The sequence below is a fragment of the Ruditapes philippinarum genome, unplaced genomic scaffold (assembly GCF_026571515.1).
Source record: "Ruditapes philippinarum isolate M1 unplaced genomic scaffold, ASM2657151v2 ctg3752_1_1_1_1, whole genome shotgun sequence".
In the NCBI taxonomy this organism is placed as follows: domain Eukaryota; kingdom Metazoa; phylum Mollusca; class Bivalvia; order Venerida; family Veneridae; genus Ruditapes; species Ruditapes philippinarum.
Genome location: NW_026860934.1, coordinates 56,033 through 79,351, shown reverse-complemented (window position 1 = coordinate 79,351; position 23,319 = coordinate 56,033). Strand labels below are relative to the sequence as shown.

The 23,319-nt window shown below is 30.3% G+C and overlaps 1 protein-coding gene across 1 annotated transcript in view; it reads right to left on the bottom strand.

Annotated features, from left to right (window-relative positions):
- Window positions 1-23,319, bottom strand: part of LOC132713961 (uncharacterized) — a gene marked incomplete at its 3' end in the record, with an annotated part of 51,375 nt that overhangs the window by 7,680 nt on the left and 20,376 nt on the right. The window lies entirely within an intron of this gene.

Here is a 23,319-nt window from a genome sequence, read left to right as displayed (position 1 = left end):
TTAAACTGAAATTGTTTATTTCCCTCTGGTATAATAATATTTATTTGAAATTACTCATTACGTATAACACCTGTCACTTCGCCAGCAGGAACACTTAAATACATACTGTCTACCATATACACATTAGATGTAGTACAATTGTCTAAATAAGTTAAGCTAACAGGAACACTTAAATACATAACGTCTATCATATACACATTAGATGTAGTACAATTTTCTAGATAAGTCAAGCTATCTGCCCAAGTCAGGTGTGTTAAAGAGAATTGTGTCCATAACGAAAGGTCTGTTATACCATTGACAATTATGTTGGTAGTATTTAGTATAATTCATGCAATAAACCAGGAAATAAATATAAGTCTCAATTCATTTTATTCACTCAGATCATACAAACATGACAACATGAGGTAATATTACTATTACATGTACATAATAAATGAGGTTTCAGAATCAGACAGTATCAAAATAACATGATATATCAATTGTTATCATAAATATTGCGGGAGAGTCAGTATTAAAACAAATACTTCAATAGGGTTCTCCACAGCATTAAATTTATACAATTTTTGGCTCATTTGAATCTTAATTTAATTTCTTTAATAAATAAAAAAAGTTTTTTGTAATCTGGAATGTTAACATCAGTGTTAATAGACCAATAGAATGTATATTATGTTTCTGTAAATAGTTATGTTTCAAAAAACGTTTCCTGCTGTTATTAAAACAAGGACACTCAAAAATTCATCACCAATTGATCTATCACACAGTGTACAAGTTCGATGTTGTTCCAACTTCCGGTTTCTACTGACAATTTGTTATTTCTTGTTCTAAATTGTATCATGTATTGTAAAAATTTTGATGGCGTTTTTTTTTCAAGATATGTTTCAAAACAAAAATTAGGTTTGAATAATCTATAATTTTTGCATTTACTAGAATTCTCAATATCAGAATACCACTCATTTAAAAATAAGTCTTATAATTTTTGTTTGACTGACATCGTTAACCATTTATGGTTATGAAATTCATGGTTATGCCAAATGTTATACAGACCACATTCATACAAATTTTTTCCACTGAAATCTTAATCTAGATACAATCTGGGAGTTATTAAAATTATTTAACAAAATACGATATATCAAACACGGTAACTTGTTCTGTCGTGGTATGACTAAGTCAGACCAATATGATATAATTCTACATTTAATTTCAATAGATAGGGGTTTAACACCAGTTTCACCGTAAACCATACAATTTGGTGTACTTGACTTTAAACCTAGAATATATTTTAAAAATTTAAGCTGTACTCTTTCAATACAATCAATATTACCAAAACCCCATATCTCACATCCGTACGTACAATTTTGTTAAATAAATCTATTTGCATGTCAATTGGCAATTTTAACATTTTACATTTTTTCATAAGATTATACATTGCTTTGGACCTCTGTTTCACGATAGATAATTTTGCTTTGAAAAGGGAACCACTTCTACTGAAAAGAATACCAAGATACTTATACTCGTCTACAACTTCTAAAAGTTCATTTCCGTAAGTAAAATTATATGACATGCGTCGTCCACTTGTAAAAACCAAAATTTTATTTTTTGTTGTATTGAGCGTAAGTTTCCAGGTATCACAATAGTTTTTATAAATATTCAAACCATGTTGTAAGTCATCTTTTGTTTCAGCAAAAATTATGCGGACAACAAAAAGAACAGTTTTACATAGTTAAAAGCACTATCCTCTAAGTTGTGACTGTTACATGTTACACCGGAAACATTATTGTTACTAAAATATTCATATAAATCATTTAAATACAATGCAAACATAATCAGTGAAAGATTTTCACCTTGACGTACTCCAATATTACATATGAAATAATCAGACATATTACCATTAACACGTACACATGACTTTGCATTTTCATATGTGTTTTTATTGTGTTTATAAATTTTCCATTGATATTATATGACAATAATTTTGACCATAAAACTTTGTCGAAGGCACATTTTAAATCGATGAAAGCACAATACAATTTTTTTTTACTATTTCTGAGCAAATCGACAAGATTATCTAATACAAACATGTTATCAATAGTTGAATAACCTTTGCTAAAACCAGCCTGGTATTCATTTATAATATCATGATAAGATGTAAAATTTTGCAGTCGGATATCTAAAACAGCAGTATACAATTTCCTTAAGCAGCTAAGAAATGTAATTGGTCTATAATTTGATGGATCAGTCGCATCTTATTTTTTTGTAAAAAGGATTTATAACACCAATTGTCCAACATTTTGGAATACACTTTTTGCTAAAAATAATATTAAAAAGTTTAACATATATGGTCTTGAAGTAGATGTTACATTATTACATGTATTAGCCATACTGGTATTTGGCCTATTATTCTAACCGCTGTTTGGAAATATAACCCGAGCCGTTAGGCTGAATATATACAATTGACAGATTGTTTATATTGTTTTTATCAATACTTGAAATACATCATTATAGAAAATATGCTCATTGTAGACTTATCGACTTTAAAATAGCTTTCTCACGTTAATGATGAGTAGTAAAATGCTGGTTAAGGATGTCAGGAGAAATGACTGCCTTGATGGTATTTAATCTAAGGAAAGATTAAGTAAGAAATACTTGAACTAATTTCAAAGATATGGGGGATTGGCAGCACCGCCTGACATTAAATTGAAATATTCTCAGTTGGAAAATAACTACCATGTAATTGTTTAGTTAACACTATATTTTAAGGTATTTTATCTTTTTCTATCTCAAATCCATATATACATTTAAACAACAAACTGATTATTATTGACGTCCAAAACAATAAACTCTGATCATTATTTACACCCAAAACAAACACACGTCATTTATCTACCACTTATACGAAATGTCTTTTCACGTATACGTCTTTTATACGAAACAATACTAGACATCTGGCGAGCCCGAGCTCTAAACAACTTATGATCAAACAAAACAATAAAATCACCACAAAATGAAGAACACAAAAATGAATATTTTTACAACTCTAAGATACAGTATAAACCACAAACATTCATCCAACAATATCAATCAGCATCAGAAAACAACTTAAACAAAAGCACCCAATATCAAAATATATCCTTAAAACAAAGCATCAACTTATATAATCTAGACCAGACAAAATCATCCAATTTCAACACAGTATATCTTACCAAACAGATATTACTTAACAACCAAAACAACTAATTACAACCAATAAACCCTGATCAATTAAGATCGCAACAATAACATTCAACCAACTTCAACAAATCAACAAAACTCCCTTCAAAACAACAAATTATCTTCTCAACAACAAAAAATAAACGCTACACACTATCAGTTTGTCTCTCCTAAACTGCTGAAAACTTGCATATTTTCTGTTGTACCGATTTCACATTGAACATGTATACATAGTTTAATATACGCACAGCAACTGGTTTAAACATAATATTTACACTCCATTTAAAAACAATGTATCACTGTAAGGAAATGTTAACTCGTTAACTCGTTGTAAGATACATATCTACATATAAACTGCATGATTATTCTGACAAAGGGCCATGACTGCGCATATGCTGTTGCCAAATTGGATTCTTTAAGAAGAATGATATTATCGGTCTATTTTTTTAATGACATCATCACATTATGAATAGAAACAAACTATAAGAATATACTATATATGAGAATAGTTAATACGATAAAAAACGACGACGTTTCTAGAAATAACGACCAAGTACCTCTTAATAGCTAGCCAATAAGTAGAGCCCTTGTTGTATATAAGAAGGAGGAACACAAACGCTGGTCAATCGATCAAAGCGCGAGAGTTGTAATCTCCACATTATTGGCTTGATTCCTGGGATGGGCAACTACAATTATTAATCAGACTTAATATCAAGGTCCCGTGTATGAGGGCTTAAACACTTGGCACACTGAAGAACCAAGAGAAGCGTCTGGAATTGGGGTAATTTCTGTATGTTTATCTTACCTATCGCCAAAAATATGAAATAAGTAATACTCCTCTGGAGGACTCACCAATATGTGCAATCGGTGGCGAGTATAAATGAACTCAAATACATATACACGCTGGTTATAACTTCTAACTTCCCTTCGGAGCGTTTACGTCGCTGAGAAGGCACAGGGCATCGGCAAAATATTTGAAGAAAAAATAAATAAAGTCCAGAACTTGAACTCAGGACCAGCTGCCGGTATCATGACTAGTGCTTAGGATAGTGGCCATATAGATTACACACTTACATAACAAAGGATACAAAGTATCGATAAAAATAAGATGTAAGAGTAATGTCCCTTGATGTATGTGCATGTTTTTGTGAGTGGCTTAATAAAATAATAGAAATAAAATTGGAAATATGGATTTGTTGGAGAAAACTATTTGACTATTATATAGAGAATTAATGGTAAATTTTAAAGAGCTTCTATTTATTAAAGATTGAGAAAAATGACTATATAAACTATTCTTTCAAGCATGGATCCATAGCTTTACACACTAAGGTAAACAAACAGCAATACTGAAGTAACTGCACACATGTTTCTAATGTGATAGTACTGTGTACCTTTACCAAGCAAACAATGGAACAACAGATGCATAGAAAAAAAGATTGTGCAGTGACAAGTATTTGCCTTAAATGTTAAACATCACAGGGATTTGTTTATTAAGAAAAATATCGATCTTATCGGTGTTTATCGGCCATTTTACCCCAGTTTTGAGTTGTGAGTGACCCTTGAGTGGTTAATTTTTTCGCATCAAAACGATATCAAAACGCATCATAACAATGATCTGGCTCAATATAGCCGAAGAAATAACGTTAGAATTCATGGTATCCCGAAAATGCGTGGAGAAATGGCTGATCAAACAGCACAAAAGTAATATGCATTTTAAATGAAAAGATCCATAACCTTAATTTTATGATAAACGACAAAGATGTTGATCATCAAATCGGAAAACCCAATCAAAGTATAGAGCAAATAACTAAATAGAAATTAACTGAAAAATGGTGAAGATTTAAACAGAGAAACAAGTTTAGCTGGAAATTAAATTACTAGTCAAAATAAGGGTAGAGTAATAAGATAAGTAGTTTGAATAAACAACACAGAGAAGTCAAAGAAATGAAACGATGGCTGAAAAATTGGAAAGAAGTAGAAATAATAGGATATAGGCAAAATATTATGAAATTTGTTCAAGAACAAAAAGAGATATAGTTATAAGGGATAAGAAACATTTGAAAGGAAGCAAAATATTTGTGAGTGAAGACCTTACACGTATAAATATGCATGCGTTAATGGTTTTCAAAAACTAACCCAATGAAGGTTCAATCTGATTGGACAAAACAAATAAAAAAAAATCTACAAAATAGATATGGAAATGAGATTTATGTGACTAATCAAGCTTTTCAAAAGTGGCTCAACATTTCATGGAATAATATGCAATAAACATATATACATGTATATGTATATGAACGAACTCAGTCAAAATATTCGTATACAAACAGAAAAGTCTCTACAAACAGAAAATTCAAGTAACGTGCTGCTATAAGAATGAACGAGTGACGTTGCAGTTTTTTTGTGTACACACTAGTTTACAATCTTTATCTGAATAGGTAAAACAAGGTTTTTCTAGATTGGAATATAGTACAAGATAAAAGTCAGAATTTTAAATGTCTAGATGGCAAAGTCATTAAAATTTGTATCAAATTTTTCACGAGTTCGAGCCTCACAAGTTGTTTAACTTTTTCCTTTCTTTTTGTTTTCCCCTTTTTCAATTTTACTGAAGATGCAAATGAATTGGAAAATAAATACTTTTATTTAAATAATTAAAATATACCGGTACTAACATTTTTTATCCTGTGTAGTATGAAAAATGCAGTTGCCATATTACTTGTGGAGTGCACGAGTATTTCGTTCCAACTGAACTATTGTTGAAACAATTTGTGTACATGTATTCATTCTGTTAGGTTGTACCAACTTGCCAGATTTTGGAAGCAAAAAATTGTCAAATGAGAAGTTAATAGAAATTAACACAACACTTAACACTTCATTACGTCAAGAAAAAATGTTACATATTCGCATTTGATTTTTTTTAAATATAGAAGTTATTATTGAGAAAAAAGTACAATCCGAACCAGTCTTGCATTGATATTTAACTAGGAGATTAACTGACAACGTTACCTACTCCGTTTCGCCGACAGTTGATCAATTTGTCGATATTTTAATTTATATAGCAAGCTTGCGTGCACACAATATGATAATGTTTTACACCGTAATAGTCAAGTCAAAGTATTTATTAACATAAACATATATACATGTTTATCGCCACACATAATTGGCGGTTATATTAACAAAAGTAATATAATATTGAAAAGTATGAAAATATATAATTCATGTTTCAACTAAAGATGGGCAGTTTAAGTACACAGAAACACATACAATACAAGACATGTCATATTTAACATATCTAATAATATACAGCATAAATATGAAAAATAGTTTAAAGAAATACATATTTTATTATCCAACAACACTCTTGTTTCTCTTCTTTAAAGCTAGATAGCCAAATTTGCAAGTTTTATTATAACAGATCTTTTAGTTGTTGACATAAGCTTATTAAATTTATTCATATTAGGCCATGTGTAATAATAATTATCTAAAAGAGTTAAACGTAATTCTCTATAAAAAGGACATATTAACAAAAAATGATACTCTGATTCAACTTGATTCATATTACATCTTCTACATAATCTTTCACTTCTAATAATATTCCTGTATCGACCTTCTTCAATCTCTAAGTTGTGTGATGAACATCTAAATCTCGCTAGTGATTTCATTTGTGCCTCAACATTAACAGTATTTAAATAACTAGCTTGAATAAAGTTTAACTTAAATTATCTATAATAATCTAATTTAGAAGATGAGTCTAATTCAGATAACCATTGTTGTAAATATTGATCATGGATTCTTTGAATAATTAATTTAACATTCATTTCAGATATTCTATCACAATTCCACAGGTAAGAAAAACCAAGGTCATCTAATAACTTTTTACATTACATGACCAACTATTTAACAATGTATTATTTCGTCCCTGCAACATTGTTAATTTATACATAGTTGAGTCAGGCATATTTTTAATTTTATACCAAAACTTAATCATTCTAATTTTACGTACTAAATATAAAGGAAATACACCAAATTCTCCATAAACTGCAGTACTGCATGTTTGTTGTTTACATGTAACACCAAGTATTTGTTTGAGAAACTTTAAGTATACACGTTCTATGTCCGGAGTTTTATTGAAACCCCATATTTCAGATCCGTAACATAAAATTGGTAATACCATTGAACTAAAGAGGTTTAATTTATCTTCAATGTCTAAATTAACATGATCAAAATGGGAGTTCAAAGAATAAAGAGCATTTAAAGCTTTGGTAGACAATGATTTTTGAGCTTGATAAAAACTTCCATTAGATGATAGCGTTACTCCTAAATAAGTAAATGTTTAACTTGTTTTAAAATGTTATTGTCATACTTAAGCGATATATTTGTAGGTCTATTACCCTGTCTAAAAACCGTTACAACTGTTTTATCTGAATTGACTTCAATACCCCATTTCCTACAATAATTATACAATTTATTAAGTAGAATTTGTAAACCTTGTTCAGAGTAAGAAAATAAAGCAGTATCATCTGCAAACAACAACAAATAAATTTGTAATTCCTCAATGGTAAAAACATCTATACTATCGTCAGCTAAGTGATCTTGCATATCATTAATAAACATAATAAACAAAAAAGGAGATAATGGCTCCCCTTGCTTCAAGCCCATGTAACTATCAAAAAAGTCAATTAGTGAGCCTTTATTTCGTACACATAATTTCACACCCTCATACATGCTTCTTAGAATTTTAAACATTTTACCTGAGACATCAGTGTCAATTAATCTGAACCAAATACCATTTCTATATGTTAAATCAAATGCCTTGCGGAAATCTACAAATGCAGTATACAATTTCTTTTTATAACGTTTAATAATCTTATCAATAATAGAATTTAGTACAAATATGCAATCAATAGTACTTCTACTATTCCTAAATCCATACTGATTATCTGTTAAGAAATTATTGACCTCTGATCATTTTCGAAGTCTATTATCTAGGATTACTGAGAAAATTTTTGAAAAAATACTTGTAAGCGCAATACCCCTATAATTATTTACTTCACCGGGATCCCCTCTTTTTCGGGACAGGTACAATAATTGCTTTATTTCATGAGGTTGGATAAGATCCACTTATGAAAATATGATTAAAAATTTTACTTAAAATTGGAGATAATAAATCATTACATTCAATAAATATTTCTGGTAAAAGTAAGTCATAACCACCACTTTTATTCCTATTTAGCGAAGAAATAGCCTTAGATACCTCCTCTATTGTAATTTCTTAATCTAGCATATCAACTTGTTGTTATATAACATCATCACTATTAATACACTGTTCAACATCATCATTTGAAAATACATTTTGGCTATTAAATAAATTCTTAAAATGGTTAAAAAACGTTTCACTCGACACTTTACAATCGGGACTTTTCTTTCTAAACTTTTTTATTTCCTTCCAAAACAATTTCGGAGAAGTTTTTGATAAATTATGCATTTTATTCTTTTGAGCTAAATGATATTTTATCTTTGCTCTCCTCTTAGCTAATCTATACAATCGTCTATTATTAATCAAAATTTCTCTATTAAGTGCAGATCTACAATTTGAATACAATCTGTTTGCATGAACAAAATTCTTTCTTTCACGCTCACAATTTTGGTCAAACCATTGAGTTCTGAATTTCCGTCTGTACTTAAACGTTTTAACGACTTTCGTAACTCCGAAAATATCATATGAATTTTTGTATAAAATGGCAGATATAGAGTCAATACCGCTATCTAAGCTTAAATTATTATCAATTACATCGTTAACAATAGTTTCAATGCTTGATAAATCAGAAGAAATACATTCTCTAAATATATCGTTTCGGTCATTTTCCCATTTTATCTTCTTGACAATGACAGGTTCATTTATATTTTTATTTTTTAAACAAAAACATTTTAAATCAATATGAATCGGAGCATGTGCCGAAAACGAAAACATGTCGTGAACGACAAAATTACTTATAATGGGTAATAACCGATACGACATTATTGCATAATCAATAACACTATTACCGGTACTTGACATATAGGTAAAATTACCAACTCCGTAATCTTGACCAATTCTACCGTTAACAATCTTAAGGTCAGAACACATCAATATATTTAAAAGCTAAATCCCCGATGATTAACTATTTTTTCTAGTGAGCTTCTAACTGGTAATAAATCCAAGTCTAAACTAGGTATATCAGTATCAATAGTATTTAAATAACGTTCATAAATGTTTGGGGATTCTAAAATGTCACTTTTTACCCCGCATCTAGAATTCAAATTTCCAAGTATTCTCACCGAGCCCATATTTGAATATTTACATACATTCGTTTCTAACATCTCAAAAAAACCTATGTCATGTAAATTAAAATAAACAGAACTACGGGGAGGTATGTACATAAAACAAAGATAAATGTCATCATCATTTCCAAAATATGTTTTAAGTAATTTTATCCAAATTACACCATTATTGTCAATATCCATTATTTGAACTCCATCTTTCAAAGAGATATTAAAATATAAGCACACTCCGCCGTGACCTCTCTTACTAGTTCCATATAAAGAGGCCGGTCTTGGAACACATATAGATTGGTAACCTTCAAGGTCAAAGCCCTCAGGTTTGTGCTGCCACGTTTCACTAAGGAAAATAAAGTCAAATTCATAAATAAAGTTCAAAAATTCATCATCATCTAAGCAAGTTAAAACCTTCGATATTCCAAGATAGGAAACTGAGCTCATACTTTTCAAATATTCCCTAACTATGAGCATTTTTGGTGGTAGAAGAGAACATATCATGGTTCCCATTTTGCGTTGATACATACAGTTTATTGTCAATGAAAAGTTTATCACGAACAAGAACTGCTTTTTATGCCACCGCAGCATCTCCATAAGGCATTGTCTGGTTGACCTCTAACAAGATTGTTCAAATTATAGCCCTGGGGTCAAAATTGGCCCCGCCCCGGGGGTCATTGATTTTCACTATGTACATATAGTAAAAACTTAAAATACCTTTCTTGTAAAAACCCAAAAGGCCTAGAGCTTAGATAGTTTGCATAAGGCATCATCTAGAAGACCCTTAACAAGATTGTTCAAATTATAGCCCTTGGGTCAAAATCGGCCCCGCCCCAGGGTCATTGATTTTCGCTATATGTACATATAGTAAAAACTTAAAACACCTTCTTGTAAAGACCCAAAAGGCTTAGAGCTTAGATATTTTGCATAAGGCATTGTCTGGTAGACCTCTACCCAGATTGTTCAAATTATAGCCCTGGGGTCAAAATCGGCCCGCCCCAGGGGTCATTGGTTTTCCTTATATCTATATAGTAAAAAATTAAAAAAAAATCTTCTAGCAATTGACAAATGCTAAAGGTTAGATATTTTGCATGAAACATTGTGTTGTAAAACTCTAGCAAGATTGTTCAAATTATAGCCCTGGGGTCAAAATTGCCCCCGCCCTGGGGGTCATTGATTACAATATATACATATAGTAAAAAATCAAAAAAATCTTATTGTCTGAAGGTACAAGGCTAAGAGCTTTAATATTTGTTAAATAATATCATCTAAAGGTACTCTACCAAAGTTGTTCAAATTTTGCCTCTTGTGTCAAAATTAGACCCGCCCCTGGGAGCCATAGGTTTATCCTATATGTATATAGTTAAAACTCAAAAAATCATCTTCTCTAAATTTACAAAGGATAAAGTTAAGATATTTTGCATGAAACAGTGTGAAGTGAAGCTCTAGCAAGATTGTTCAAATTATAGCCCTGGGGTCAAAATTGGTTCCGCCCCGGGGGTCATTGATTTTCATTATGTACATATAGTGAAAAAAAAATTTTGTCTGAAGGTTCAAGGCATAGAGCTTTGATGTTTGATATATAATATCATCTATAGGTCCTCTACCAAAGTTGTTCAAATGTCAAAAATTGGCCCTGCCCGGGGGCAGTGATTCTCATTATGTACACGTAGTAAAAACAGAAAAATAAAACAAATGTGTTTCTGAATGGGAGAAAGCTATAGCTTAGATATTTGACTTGAAATGTTGTTTCAAGATTGTTATTAAACCCTTTGGTCAAAATTATGCCTTGCCCAAGGGGACAGTGACCTACTTTCTTGTCCTTTGATGTACAGCAATGAAATTTTGACCATGTGCACAGTTTTAGTTGTAAAATTGAACTTTGACCTAGATTTTGATGATGTGACCTACTTTATTGTCCTTTGATGTACAGCTAAGAAAATTTGAACCATGCGGTGGCATAGCATTTTTCTCAAATGCAATCTTGTTTATTTTGGTTTCTGGCTTCAATCTATTTTGGTATTAAGTCACGCCTTCTTTGTTGAATTTCTTGTTGGTATTGCTCACCTACATTGAATTTTGTACCTTTAAGATTCACAGATTTTAATGCATTTTTTACCTCTAATTTTGATGCTGTATCCTTGAACTTAACCACAATTGGCCTACGTTTACCGGATGTTGGTTTGCCGATTCTATGCGCACGATCAATCAGCCCTTTATTTTTCACATCTGGAATTTTCAATATGTTTGCGCAAAAATAATGCACTTTTTCCTCACAATTATTATTCGCAAAATTCGTCTCTCTGTTGCATACATCGGAATAAAACTCCGTGAACATCATGCAAAGTTTCACTAATAGACCGAATATCATCGGAGTGATGTTGACCTTCACCGGAAGTGCTTGCGTTGCCATTTTGTGAAGGTTGGGACTGGATACCCAGAGACGAACCTTCTGAAATCCCGTAAAACATCATATTATCGCGCATTGAACGGCATTTTAGGTCCAGAACAGCCTTTTTTATTACCTCCCTTTCAGTCCGTAATGATGCATTTTCCATGCTTAAAGCTCGAACCTCTGACTGTAAGGTGTCGATTACTGACTTATTTGAGACTGTTGACTTCAAAATATCATCATATTGACAACTGATAAACTTTTGACTTGAGTCTATTTCATTGATCTTTAAGTCCATGGAATTTAATCTGGTCGTCAGTTCTTCAACAGAAAGCTGAATAGAATCTAACTTTCCTAACCTTTACTCTATAGCTTGCAATTTAGACATCACATTTCCTAAGGACTGTAATACATCATTATTTGATGGACCAGCAATATTTTGTGTGGGGTTCATAACTGGCGATCCAGGGTTCATCATATATTGCGACACAGGACAAACTGGTAATAGTGAACTTGATCGCCGCGTCACTAAATAATTATCCTAAACGGACAGTACCTGTGGGAATATTGTATGTATACTAATATAACAGTTAATTGGCATGTAATATACATGTATATAACTATCATAAACATCTCTTGTTCATATAGGACAAAAGTGAATAATAATCAAAATTGTATGCATATTTGAAAATCTATTGTTGTTGTTAAAAGAAAAAAAAATGAAATAATATAAAATAATCAGAATCTCGGTAGTTTGCAAAATAGTTGGTAAATAAAATGTAAAAAGTTTTCCAAGTTACGCCTATATAAAGTATCACAGTATCCGTTTTGATTAAATAAACTGTACATGTTTATCACACAATAATTTTTACTTTTAAAGTAAATATGCTACATTTAAAACAATGTTCTGATTTTGTTTATGATTGTCTCTCAAATTTATTTGATCAAATATGCTGTATATCAATAATTAAAAATTATAACAATAGTTTAACATTCCATGTTGTATGTCTTTTATATTCTTGTCGACTAATCATTATCATTAAAAGGCATATAAGCAAGTGCTTGCTTTTTCTTTTAAGTAGTTTTTTATTATTACTAAAACATATTCAAAAGGTTATATTGTTACTTTATCGTATTTAATATTGGTGCTAAATCATTAATATCATAATGTTTAATCTTTTCAGACATTTTGTATGAGAAATAGGCGACATAGATATATAAATTATACCATTAGTTTAACAATCCATGCTGTATGTCTATAATATTCTTTTCGACTTTTCATTATCTTTAAAAGGCATGTAAAGCAAGTGATTGTTTTTTATTTTAGTTTTTTTATTATTATTATTACTAGAACATATTTAAAAAGGTTATATTATTTTTAATTCATGTTGTTTCTTATATAACGTTTGAATTTTGCGGTGCAATACCATAGTACAAAAAGATAAAAAATCTAAAATACTGGGTTATATAAGTTGACTCACGGTAACTCGAATTTTAAGGAACTGGACATTTCACTTCGAGAGAAACGGAATTCGAGTAAGTTGGATCTGCCGCAATTACGTTTATATTCGTACAATTATTCGTATTAATGACATAAATGCATATCAAGGTAGTCAGTACGCATCAGTAGTACTAAAAGCACATGTTTACAATAAGCAACTATTACATATCATTACTATAGAAGCACAATTACATAATACATTTGTAACACATTTATTTACACAATAACATTTCTTATGCTTGAAGAATGTGCATTAATCATCGGACGAAAAGGAAACGAAAGAAGCAAATTATAATTGTGAACCGGAAGTACATATTAATGTATGCAAATGTAAACATATTTTATATGTAACATTATTTATACAAATGTCATTTACGTTGATAACACACATCAATAACTGGGCTATTATTAGACAAACATCTGCAGGCTGGCACGAGTCAACTTTCTTATAGAAATGTGTTACACTTATTTAGTCCTAAAAGCGATTAAAATCACTTTTACGGTGTAAATATAATACATGATGACATTTAAAATAACTATGAAACGTGTGAACTGGAGTGTCAACATCACATCTTGATGTCGCCGACCTTTGATCAGGCAGCTGTTCCACACTTCGACTTATTGAGATGAAAATATGTTGGACTTTTATTGACGGGACCAAACATTCTTTTCGACTAGACAAGGGCCTCAATAAATCAAATTTGACCTTAGTGGAGGTAAAGTACAGAGATAAAGAAGGAAATTTGACGGGACTTCGACTAGCGAATTTTGAGTAAGGCGATTTTGACTTATTGATAGTCAACTGTTCATGTAAATAGTATGTTCACTTCTCAAATATAAGAAACATCTTTAATATGAATATTTGGATTGATGATATACACTATGAATAATTATACAATAGTTAACATTTTCAGCACGAGCTTTCATTTAAATGTATCAGTTTAAGAATATTTTGTTAATGTGTGGAAACATTATTTAATGAAGTTAATTATATGGAAGAAATAAAAAGCTCACTATATAAAGTCAACAAATAAGAGTAAGCAAAGAACACATATGATGTTTGATAAAATCGCATATATAATTCTGTCACTTTAAGTCTACTTTGTATTTTTTTTTTCAGGTAAACAAAATATTGATCATATTACATGTAAATGAAAAACAAGCCACCGTTTATTATTGTAGTTTTTTAAGTGTTTTTAGTGGGCTGGTTTTGTTGTGACTGTGTTTTATGGTTTTATACTTTTAGGTATGATTTAAGTTTATTCTTCAAAGAAACTACAATAGTTACTTTAAATGTTAGAGGGTTAAGAAATTGTCGAATACGAAAACAATTATATATTTGGCTTTATTCACAACCCTATCCTATGTATATGTTTTCAAGAAAACCACTTAAGAAGGTCAAGGTTATACAGGTGATAACAACTAACATTCTTTTTGGTAAAGTATAACTTGGATTTAATAACCTTTCAAGTGCATTTATTTAGATAAAAAGTTTCGTGGAGTTAAATGTTGGAATATAAAGTCAGAAAATGATATTCTTGATGTAAATATTGGATTAAGAAGGCTGTTTTTTGTGGTTATAAATGAACAATAGAATCTAAAAATGAAAAAATATGGCGGTCAACATACAAAACACGGAAAAAACGGATTGGTGAGTGATTGTCAGCGACATACTCTGTTTGATTGTGTAATCCGTGTAATCTGTGTTAAACAATATTCGTCAATATTACTATCTTCAATTTAAAAAATAAAGGAATAAAATGAACACAAGGCGTGGAAGTTCCGGGCGTGAGGGCCCGCCGAAAAAATCGGTAACTGTGTCGGTGTCGACGGGGTCGCCTAAAAAGCCAGACTCGAACAAAAAGGATCACAGAAAAGATATACTAGAAAGAAACACTGATAATCCGGACAAAAGTGGAAAGCAGGTAAAAATTGACGAAATGATGGCACCAAAAGAAAGTCAGCCGGACTTTAAAAAGCTTATGGACATAGTTACGAGGTTAGAAAAGAAGGTAAATAATTTGGCTTCTAAGGAATAAATTGAAAATGCGCTAGACGCACGTCTGGAGGGCCTTGTCAGTGAAGACTTCGTTGCCTCTTCCTTGAAAACACTTAAAAAAGACATAAGTGATGAGATCAAGGTAGATATGGATAAAGTATATGAGCAGATAAGGTCAGTAAAAAGCAAAATTAAAGATGCTCACACGGAGATAGAACATCTAAAAAACTCAGAAAGTGATATGAAAGTATAACTACAAAAGGTAAACGAGTAGAACGAAAAACTTAGAAATAGGAACAAAGAGCTTAACGAAAAAATAAACAACAATCACGATAAAATTAGATACAATGAGCATCAAGTGAATGAGCTTGAGCAATACACCAGGAGAAACAGCATACGGATCTATGGGATGGACGATATAAACAAGAATGAAACACCAGAAGATACGAAGCAAAAGGTACTTACTTTCTTGAAAGACAAATTAGACATTGATCTTGATCCTACAGACATCGATATCGCACACAGAATGGGGAAATTTATTGTTGATGGCAACAGGCCTGTCATCTGTTAATACATATATAGGACACATAAACTTAAGGTCATTTCGGCCAGAAAGAAATTAAAGGGATCAACTCAGGTGATCAGGGAGGATCTTACATTAAGAAATTCAAGACAACTTGAAAAACTGTCTCAAAAAGAGGAAGTGAAAACCTGTTGGTCAGACGAGGGCAAAATTATTGTCCTTTTGACAAACGGAAGAAAGATGAAAGTAGATATGTATACAGATCTTTCAAGGCCTTTACTCTAAAGTGTGAAAAGAAGGTTCATTTAACTCTTTTTGACTTGAAGAAACGATAGATTTATGATACAAACTGTATTTAGTTGCGTGATGTGTTAAAACTGATGATGGATAAACACATGTTACATTTTCAATATCACACGTGGTTTTGTTTGTTGATTTATGTAAATAATGCCCTGTCATAAGCTTTTTTAGATTTACTCTATTTTTATTGGTCGTAAACATCATGTATTTACACATAAACGTCTACGTCACCAGTTATCGCGCTACAGTATACAGATATTTTTCAAAGCTAATTCTGTTTATTAACGCAATTCAGCTGGTTAGAATTGCTGGCGTAAAGTCAACATTACGAATAATGATGAGACCTGTTAGATGCGTTCATTGAGATTTAGTTTTGCCCGTTTGTTTTTTCTTTTTGCACAAGCGATAATGGTGGAAATTAATACAATCACGTAAGCGGCCAAACAAGGAAATGAAATGTAAACAAATGAAATTTCATTTAAAACATGTATTTAATTGAACTATCACGAGTAGTTATTGTATTTTGTTAATATTACACAGGGTTTTAGCCATTCATGCCGACAATTGCAGATATATTGAAATATGTTTGTATCACACAAAGACACAACTTTGAAATATTGATTTGCGCTTTTTCTGTAATCTTATTTTTTGAGATTACAACAGGATATATTATGTGATTTGTGAAAATTGAAGAAGCAAATGCCATATTAATTATTCTTAAGTACATGTAAGCTTACTCTTCGTATAGATGGTTAGTCCCAATGTTGCTTATTATGAATAATTTTTCTTTATGCTTTTTGTATTTATAATTAAGTACAGTATGTCTACAAACAGTTATGGTGGGGTGAACTTAAACATAGTTTAATTAGAGGTCACACTAAATTAAACAATATTATAGTATTAGAAGTGTTAAAAATATAACAAAACACAGACAGCCTTCTTGCTTTTTTTTTCTCTTCAAATTTTTATTTGTATAATGGAAAGATGTTTTAAGAATAAAATATGTTGGGGCAGTGCAGAGAGGATCAAGTTTCTGGTTCTTTTCTTTACTTAGCAGTTTAAATTACTTTTTTTTAAACTGATAATGTTTCCATTGTCAAACATTATTACTGTTTAGGGATTTATTGACATGATGACTGAAAATATAAATTTTGTCTCAATGAATGTTCAGGGGTTAGGGGATAGCCAAAAAAGAAAAGATGTATTAAATTACCTAAAAGGGAAAAAATACAATGTATATTTTTTACAAGATACACATTTTACTAATAAAGAAGTTAATTTTATCCGCTCACAGTGGGGATATGAATGCTATTTCAGTAATTATAATAGTCAATCTAGAGGAGTAGCAATATTTATTAATAACAATTTTGACTTTAAATTTAAAAGTCTTGAAACAGATCAAATGGTAATTTACTTATTATACATGCATGCATTTCAAATATTGATATCACTTTAATTTGTATTTACGGACCAAATAGAGATGACCCTATCTTCTACAACAATATAAAAGAGAAAATCTTGCAGTTAGAGAACCAATGTATAATGGTAGGAGACTTTAATATGGTGTTAAATCCTAATATGGACTACTTTAATTATTTAAACATAAATAACCCTAAGGCCAGGGAAGTTGTTTTAGATATGATAATTGAATGTAATTTAATTGACTGCTGGAGGGAACATTTTTTAGAAAAAAGGCAGTATACTTGGTTTAAAAGAAACCCTATAAAAAAGCTAGGCTTGACTTTTTCTTAATCTCAAATAACCCTTTTACAGATATGAGTAGTGTTGACATTGTGCCAGGTTATAGAACAGATCATTCCATGATTTTATTAAGTATTCAATTTGGCAAATTTAATTTAATAATTCCCTTTTGAAAGATTCACAGTATGTTAATGAAATTAAATCCGTTATATCCCAGGTCAAATTACAATACGCTTCTGAGGCCCAAGAAACAGAGGTACAATTAGAAAATATAAGTAATAATCTTATAAGTTTTATAATAGACGATAAACTATTTTTTGAAACTCTGTTAATGGAAATTAGGGGAAAAACTATTTCATACTCATCTTATAAAAAAAAAACACGAAGACAAAACTCAGGAAAAATTAATGATAGAAATTGGTAATTTAGAAAGACAGTCAAATATTAATGTCCAGATTTTAGATGAAAAAAAAGAAGAATTACTTCAATTCTGAAATAAGAAAATGCAAGGTGTTTTTATAAGATCTAGGGCCAAATGGATTTCAGAAGGGGAAAAACCATAAAGATATTTTTGTTACATGAAAAACAGAAATTATGTCTCAAAAACAATGAATTCTTTATATGATGTATCAGGTACTTTGCTTACAGATCAAAAAAAAACTCTACAAGAAGTAGCTGGTCATTACAAAAATTTATATACTTTAAGGGAAACAGATGATGTCAATCTTACTGCTTTATTTGATAATAATAACATACCAAAACTGAATGATGAAGAAAGCAAAGGACTTGATGGTCTTTTAACTTATAGTGAAATGTTAGCCAGTTTAAAAAAATGTCAAATGGTTCTTCCCCAGGTAGTAGTTGTTTTTTACAGCGGTTTTCTTTAAAAAATTTTGGAATGATTTAGGTCATTTTGTAACTAGATCAATAAACCAAGCTTTTGTTACAGGAGAATTATCAGATACCTTTAAACAAGGGGTTATAACATGCATCCCTAAAGGAAACAAAGATAAATTTTATATTAAAAACTGGAGACCTATTTCTTTATTAAATGTTTCTTACAAAATTGCATCAGCAAGTATTGCCCAACGCCTTAAAACTGTTTAAATAAACTTATAAGTGAAGAAAAAACCTTGTTTCTTATCTGGAAGATACATAGGTGACAATATAAGACTTATTTATGATATTATGCAATACACAGATGATCATCAAATTCCTGGAATGTTGTTACTTACTGATTTTGCAACAACCTTTGATTCTGTATCATGGACATTTATGCATAAAGTTTTATAGTTTTTCAATTTTGGTGAAAATTTCATAAGTTGGGTTAAGTTATTTTACAAAAACATTCATTCTTGTGTTACAATAAATGGAAATTTGTCTGATTTGTTTCAAATACAACGCGGTTGTCGTCAGGGCGATCCCCTATCCCCTTACATTTTCATATTATGTGCAGAAATTCTTGCATTACTCATGAAAAATAACACAAATATAAAAGGTATCAGACTTAATACATGTAATTCTGAATTTTTATTATCACAATATGCTGATGATACAACTATAATGCTTGATGGAACTGTTAAGTCTCTCAGACACACTATGCAAGTTTTAAAATTTTATGCTAAAATTTCAGGTCTAAACATTAACATAGATAAAACAAATGCAGTATGGATTGGTTCTATGAAAGGGAATACTCAAAAAATTTGCCCGGACTTAAATCTTCAGTGGGAATCTGAATGTTTTCAGCTACTTGGTGTTACTTGTACAATTAATTTAAATAACATGACTCAAGCTAATTATTTATATAAACAGGAGGAAATTAATAAGTTATTTACCCATTGGTCAAGACGTATTATTACCCCTATTGTTAAGAATGTTGTTATCAAGTAATTAGCATTACCTAAATTAAATCACCTTATTCTTAGCTTGCCAAATCCTGATATAGGAACAATTAAAGCTATGCAAAACTCCTTCTTTAAATTCTTATGGAAGTCAGGACCAGATAAAATTAAAAGACATGTTGTTATTCAGAATTATGAAAATGGAGGTTTTAGAGTGATAAACTTAGAAACTTTTATAATGTCTCTAAAACTGACATGGATAAGAAGAATTTTAATGTATAATACCAAATACTTTAATTTTGTTAATAATATGTACCCATTTATATCAAATATTAGTAAATATGGAGACCAATTTTTGATAAATAAACTTCAGACAGTGCAAAATAATTTTTGGAAAGATGTTTTTACTGGGCTCATACAGTTACATAAGCAGTACCCCAGGAACTGGAGTGAATTTTGCTCACTTCCTGTTTGGCATAATTCTATGTTTAAAATAGGTAGTTCTTCTGTTTGTTTCTCAAGATATGTAAATTGTGGTATTATATTGGTTAATGACTTCTTAGACAATAGAGGGAATTTGCTCTCATTTGATTAATTTTTAACTAAGTTTGATATAAATACCAATTTTTTAGAGTATCAAAATATTATAGAGGCTATTAGGAGATTTTTAAATCAGCTGTCTTTAAGACATCTATATCAGAAAGAGGAAATGCCTATTCAGCCTTTAAAAATCAAGATAATAAATAGTCAAAAGAAGGGATGTAGACAAATCTATGATTATATTCTTAAAGCAAATATATCATCTACTGCTAAGAGAAAATGGGAAGATGAACTCAATTTGAATAATGATTTTAATTGGAATGGCATTTATAGGCTCCCTTTTAATATAACAAAGGATTCAAATTTACAATGGTTTCAGTATAAAGTTAATCACAGGATACAAGCAACAAATTATCTTTTACATAAAATGAGTATCAAAGATGTTAATACATGTTCTTTTTGCAACAATCATATTGAAACTATAAAACATTTATTTTGGGATTGCCAATCAAGTTCTTCTTTTTGGGAAGATATAAAATCATGGATAAATTCAAAATGTACAGATGTCAACACACAGTGGTCCTTAACAGATATTATTCTAGGCAATGAACACTTAGATAATGCAACCTTGAATTTAATTCTGCTGGGAAAGTATACTCTTTATAGATGCAAATTAAAGAACACAGTTCCAAGCGTTCAACTTTTTAAAAATTATGTCGCTATTCTTTTGAGAACACAATTATATAGTGCAAAAAAAAACAAAATAAAGTTTCAAAGTTTGACAATTTATGGGGAAAATATATTTCTTTGCTGCCAAATTGAGACTACTGTTTTAAGATCATTTATTTAGGCTTGATCCACTCTGTATTGCACCCACTGCCCTTTTTGTATCTTTCTTTTTTAAACATCTTGAATAACATTTGGTCTTTTTTAATCTTTCTCATGATATAAATGCATAAAGTATTCATGACAAGAGCTGCAACTCTTAAATGGATATCAATTTTAAGATAGTAGGAGTTGTTTCCCTTGAATTAATGACATTTTTTTTTCAATATAAGTTCAATGTAAAATTGGAATTTCTCCTTTATGTCAAATAAGTTCTGTAATATTGTAAAGTAAAGTTTCCGAAAATGAATCTTTGTCTGGTATTAAAAATTTGTCAACTCTGTTAAAATACTATTGAATTATTACCTTTATTATATTTATAAACTTTTTAGATTCTAAAAAGTAATCTCTTATTCCTCCTTATACGTTTATCTCATATATTGTATGTATATGCATAAATATTTTGTATTGTGTAAAAAAATGAAAAAAAAAAAATAAAAAAAAAATTAAAGAAAAAAGAAAACCACTTAAAAATTAATTTGAACCTTTGAAAATGAATGGAAGGGCAAAGCTTTAACAGTGGAAATAAATCAAACAAAGCAGGCGTTGCATTCTTGATTAAATATGATTGTAATATAAAATAATAATATAAAAAAATAATTGATAATAGGATATTTAAAAAGTAATTGAAGTAAAAATAAATGGAAAAGACTTCACAATGATTAACATTTATAGACTAAATGATATATATATATATATATATATATATATATATATATATATATATATATATATATATATATATATATATATATATATATATATATATATATATATATATATATATATATATATATATATAGTATATACTTGAGAAGATTATTCTTGAAAATGACGACAGCAGCATTACAAGAAAAGCATTGATGCAAAGCATTAAAGGCGACGCCAAAAAAACTTGATCAAGTTTTGCACCTAAATACTTAACAAAAGATGTGTACTTTATAGCAGTACCATTACATGTGACCTGGAGGCTAGGTCCTGTTAAAGTTGAAACTTAAACCAAAACGAATAGACTCTGTCTTGCCAAGATGCAAAGACAATTTATACTCAATTAACCAATCTTAGGGTTGCAGACATGTCATTGACATTATATAAGACATAAAAAGAGAACCTAAAATGAACCTCAGGGGGACCCCATAAGTACTCGGTGCAGTAGTAGAATGAGTACCAGCCACATCCACCAGCTGCTGTCTATCAGAGATAAGACTTGAGCCATGTAAGAATGTCATTACCTATGGCAGATTCTTGAAGTTTCATGAAGAAGAAGAACTTCTTCATGTGCAGTATAGTGTGATCAACTGTATCAAATGCCTTTGTAGATCTAAAAGTATCATGCAACACTGCCTTTGTCCATTTAAAATTAAATACAATCTGTTAAATGAATCAAACATGTGTCAGTAGAAAAACCACTTCTAAACCCGGACTGAAACTGCATGACCATGACTCGAGCCCATGACTGTCAGAAGACCAACTGAGCTTTCCGGCCGGCTACACATTTTCTCTTTAATAATGAAACAGTTCTAAACCACAACATACTTACCCACTATATTGATTTGTGTCCTTGAATTTCTGATGTTTACAGAGAGAGTGAATTAAACTCAGGGTAACATGCAGTCACAGGATGAGAAAAACTTTCAGCTTGACCAGAACTCAAACCTGTGACCCACATAATAATGTTCCGCGGCTGTAGCGATAGAGCTATCTGGCCGCTTACACAATTTCTCCCCTAAATAGTGAACCGTTGGTTTAAACAATATTTATTTTCCAAATAGATTGACACACATGTTATACAATTACATGTATACACAATCTAGAAATAACAAATAGAAATATAATAAAAACAATTATTGTGTAAGTAAAGCATACAGAATAGAGAATAAAGCTTTGTAGCTTAAACTTACCCTCGTTTTCTGTTGTCAAAAACCCTGCACTGACGATGAAAATTTCCCATTTGAACATTTATAAACCGGGGAAAAAAATTTAAATTTAAAAAAAAGGAAACCCCTTAGTTTTAAAAAAATAAAAAAAACAGAGATAAAAAACACACACAAAAAAATACAAAAAAAATGTATTGATTTTTCAAAACATTTAAGCTAAAGTATTTATCAAAGAGAGGAAATA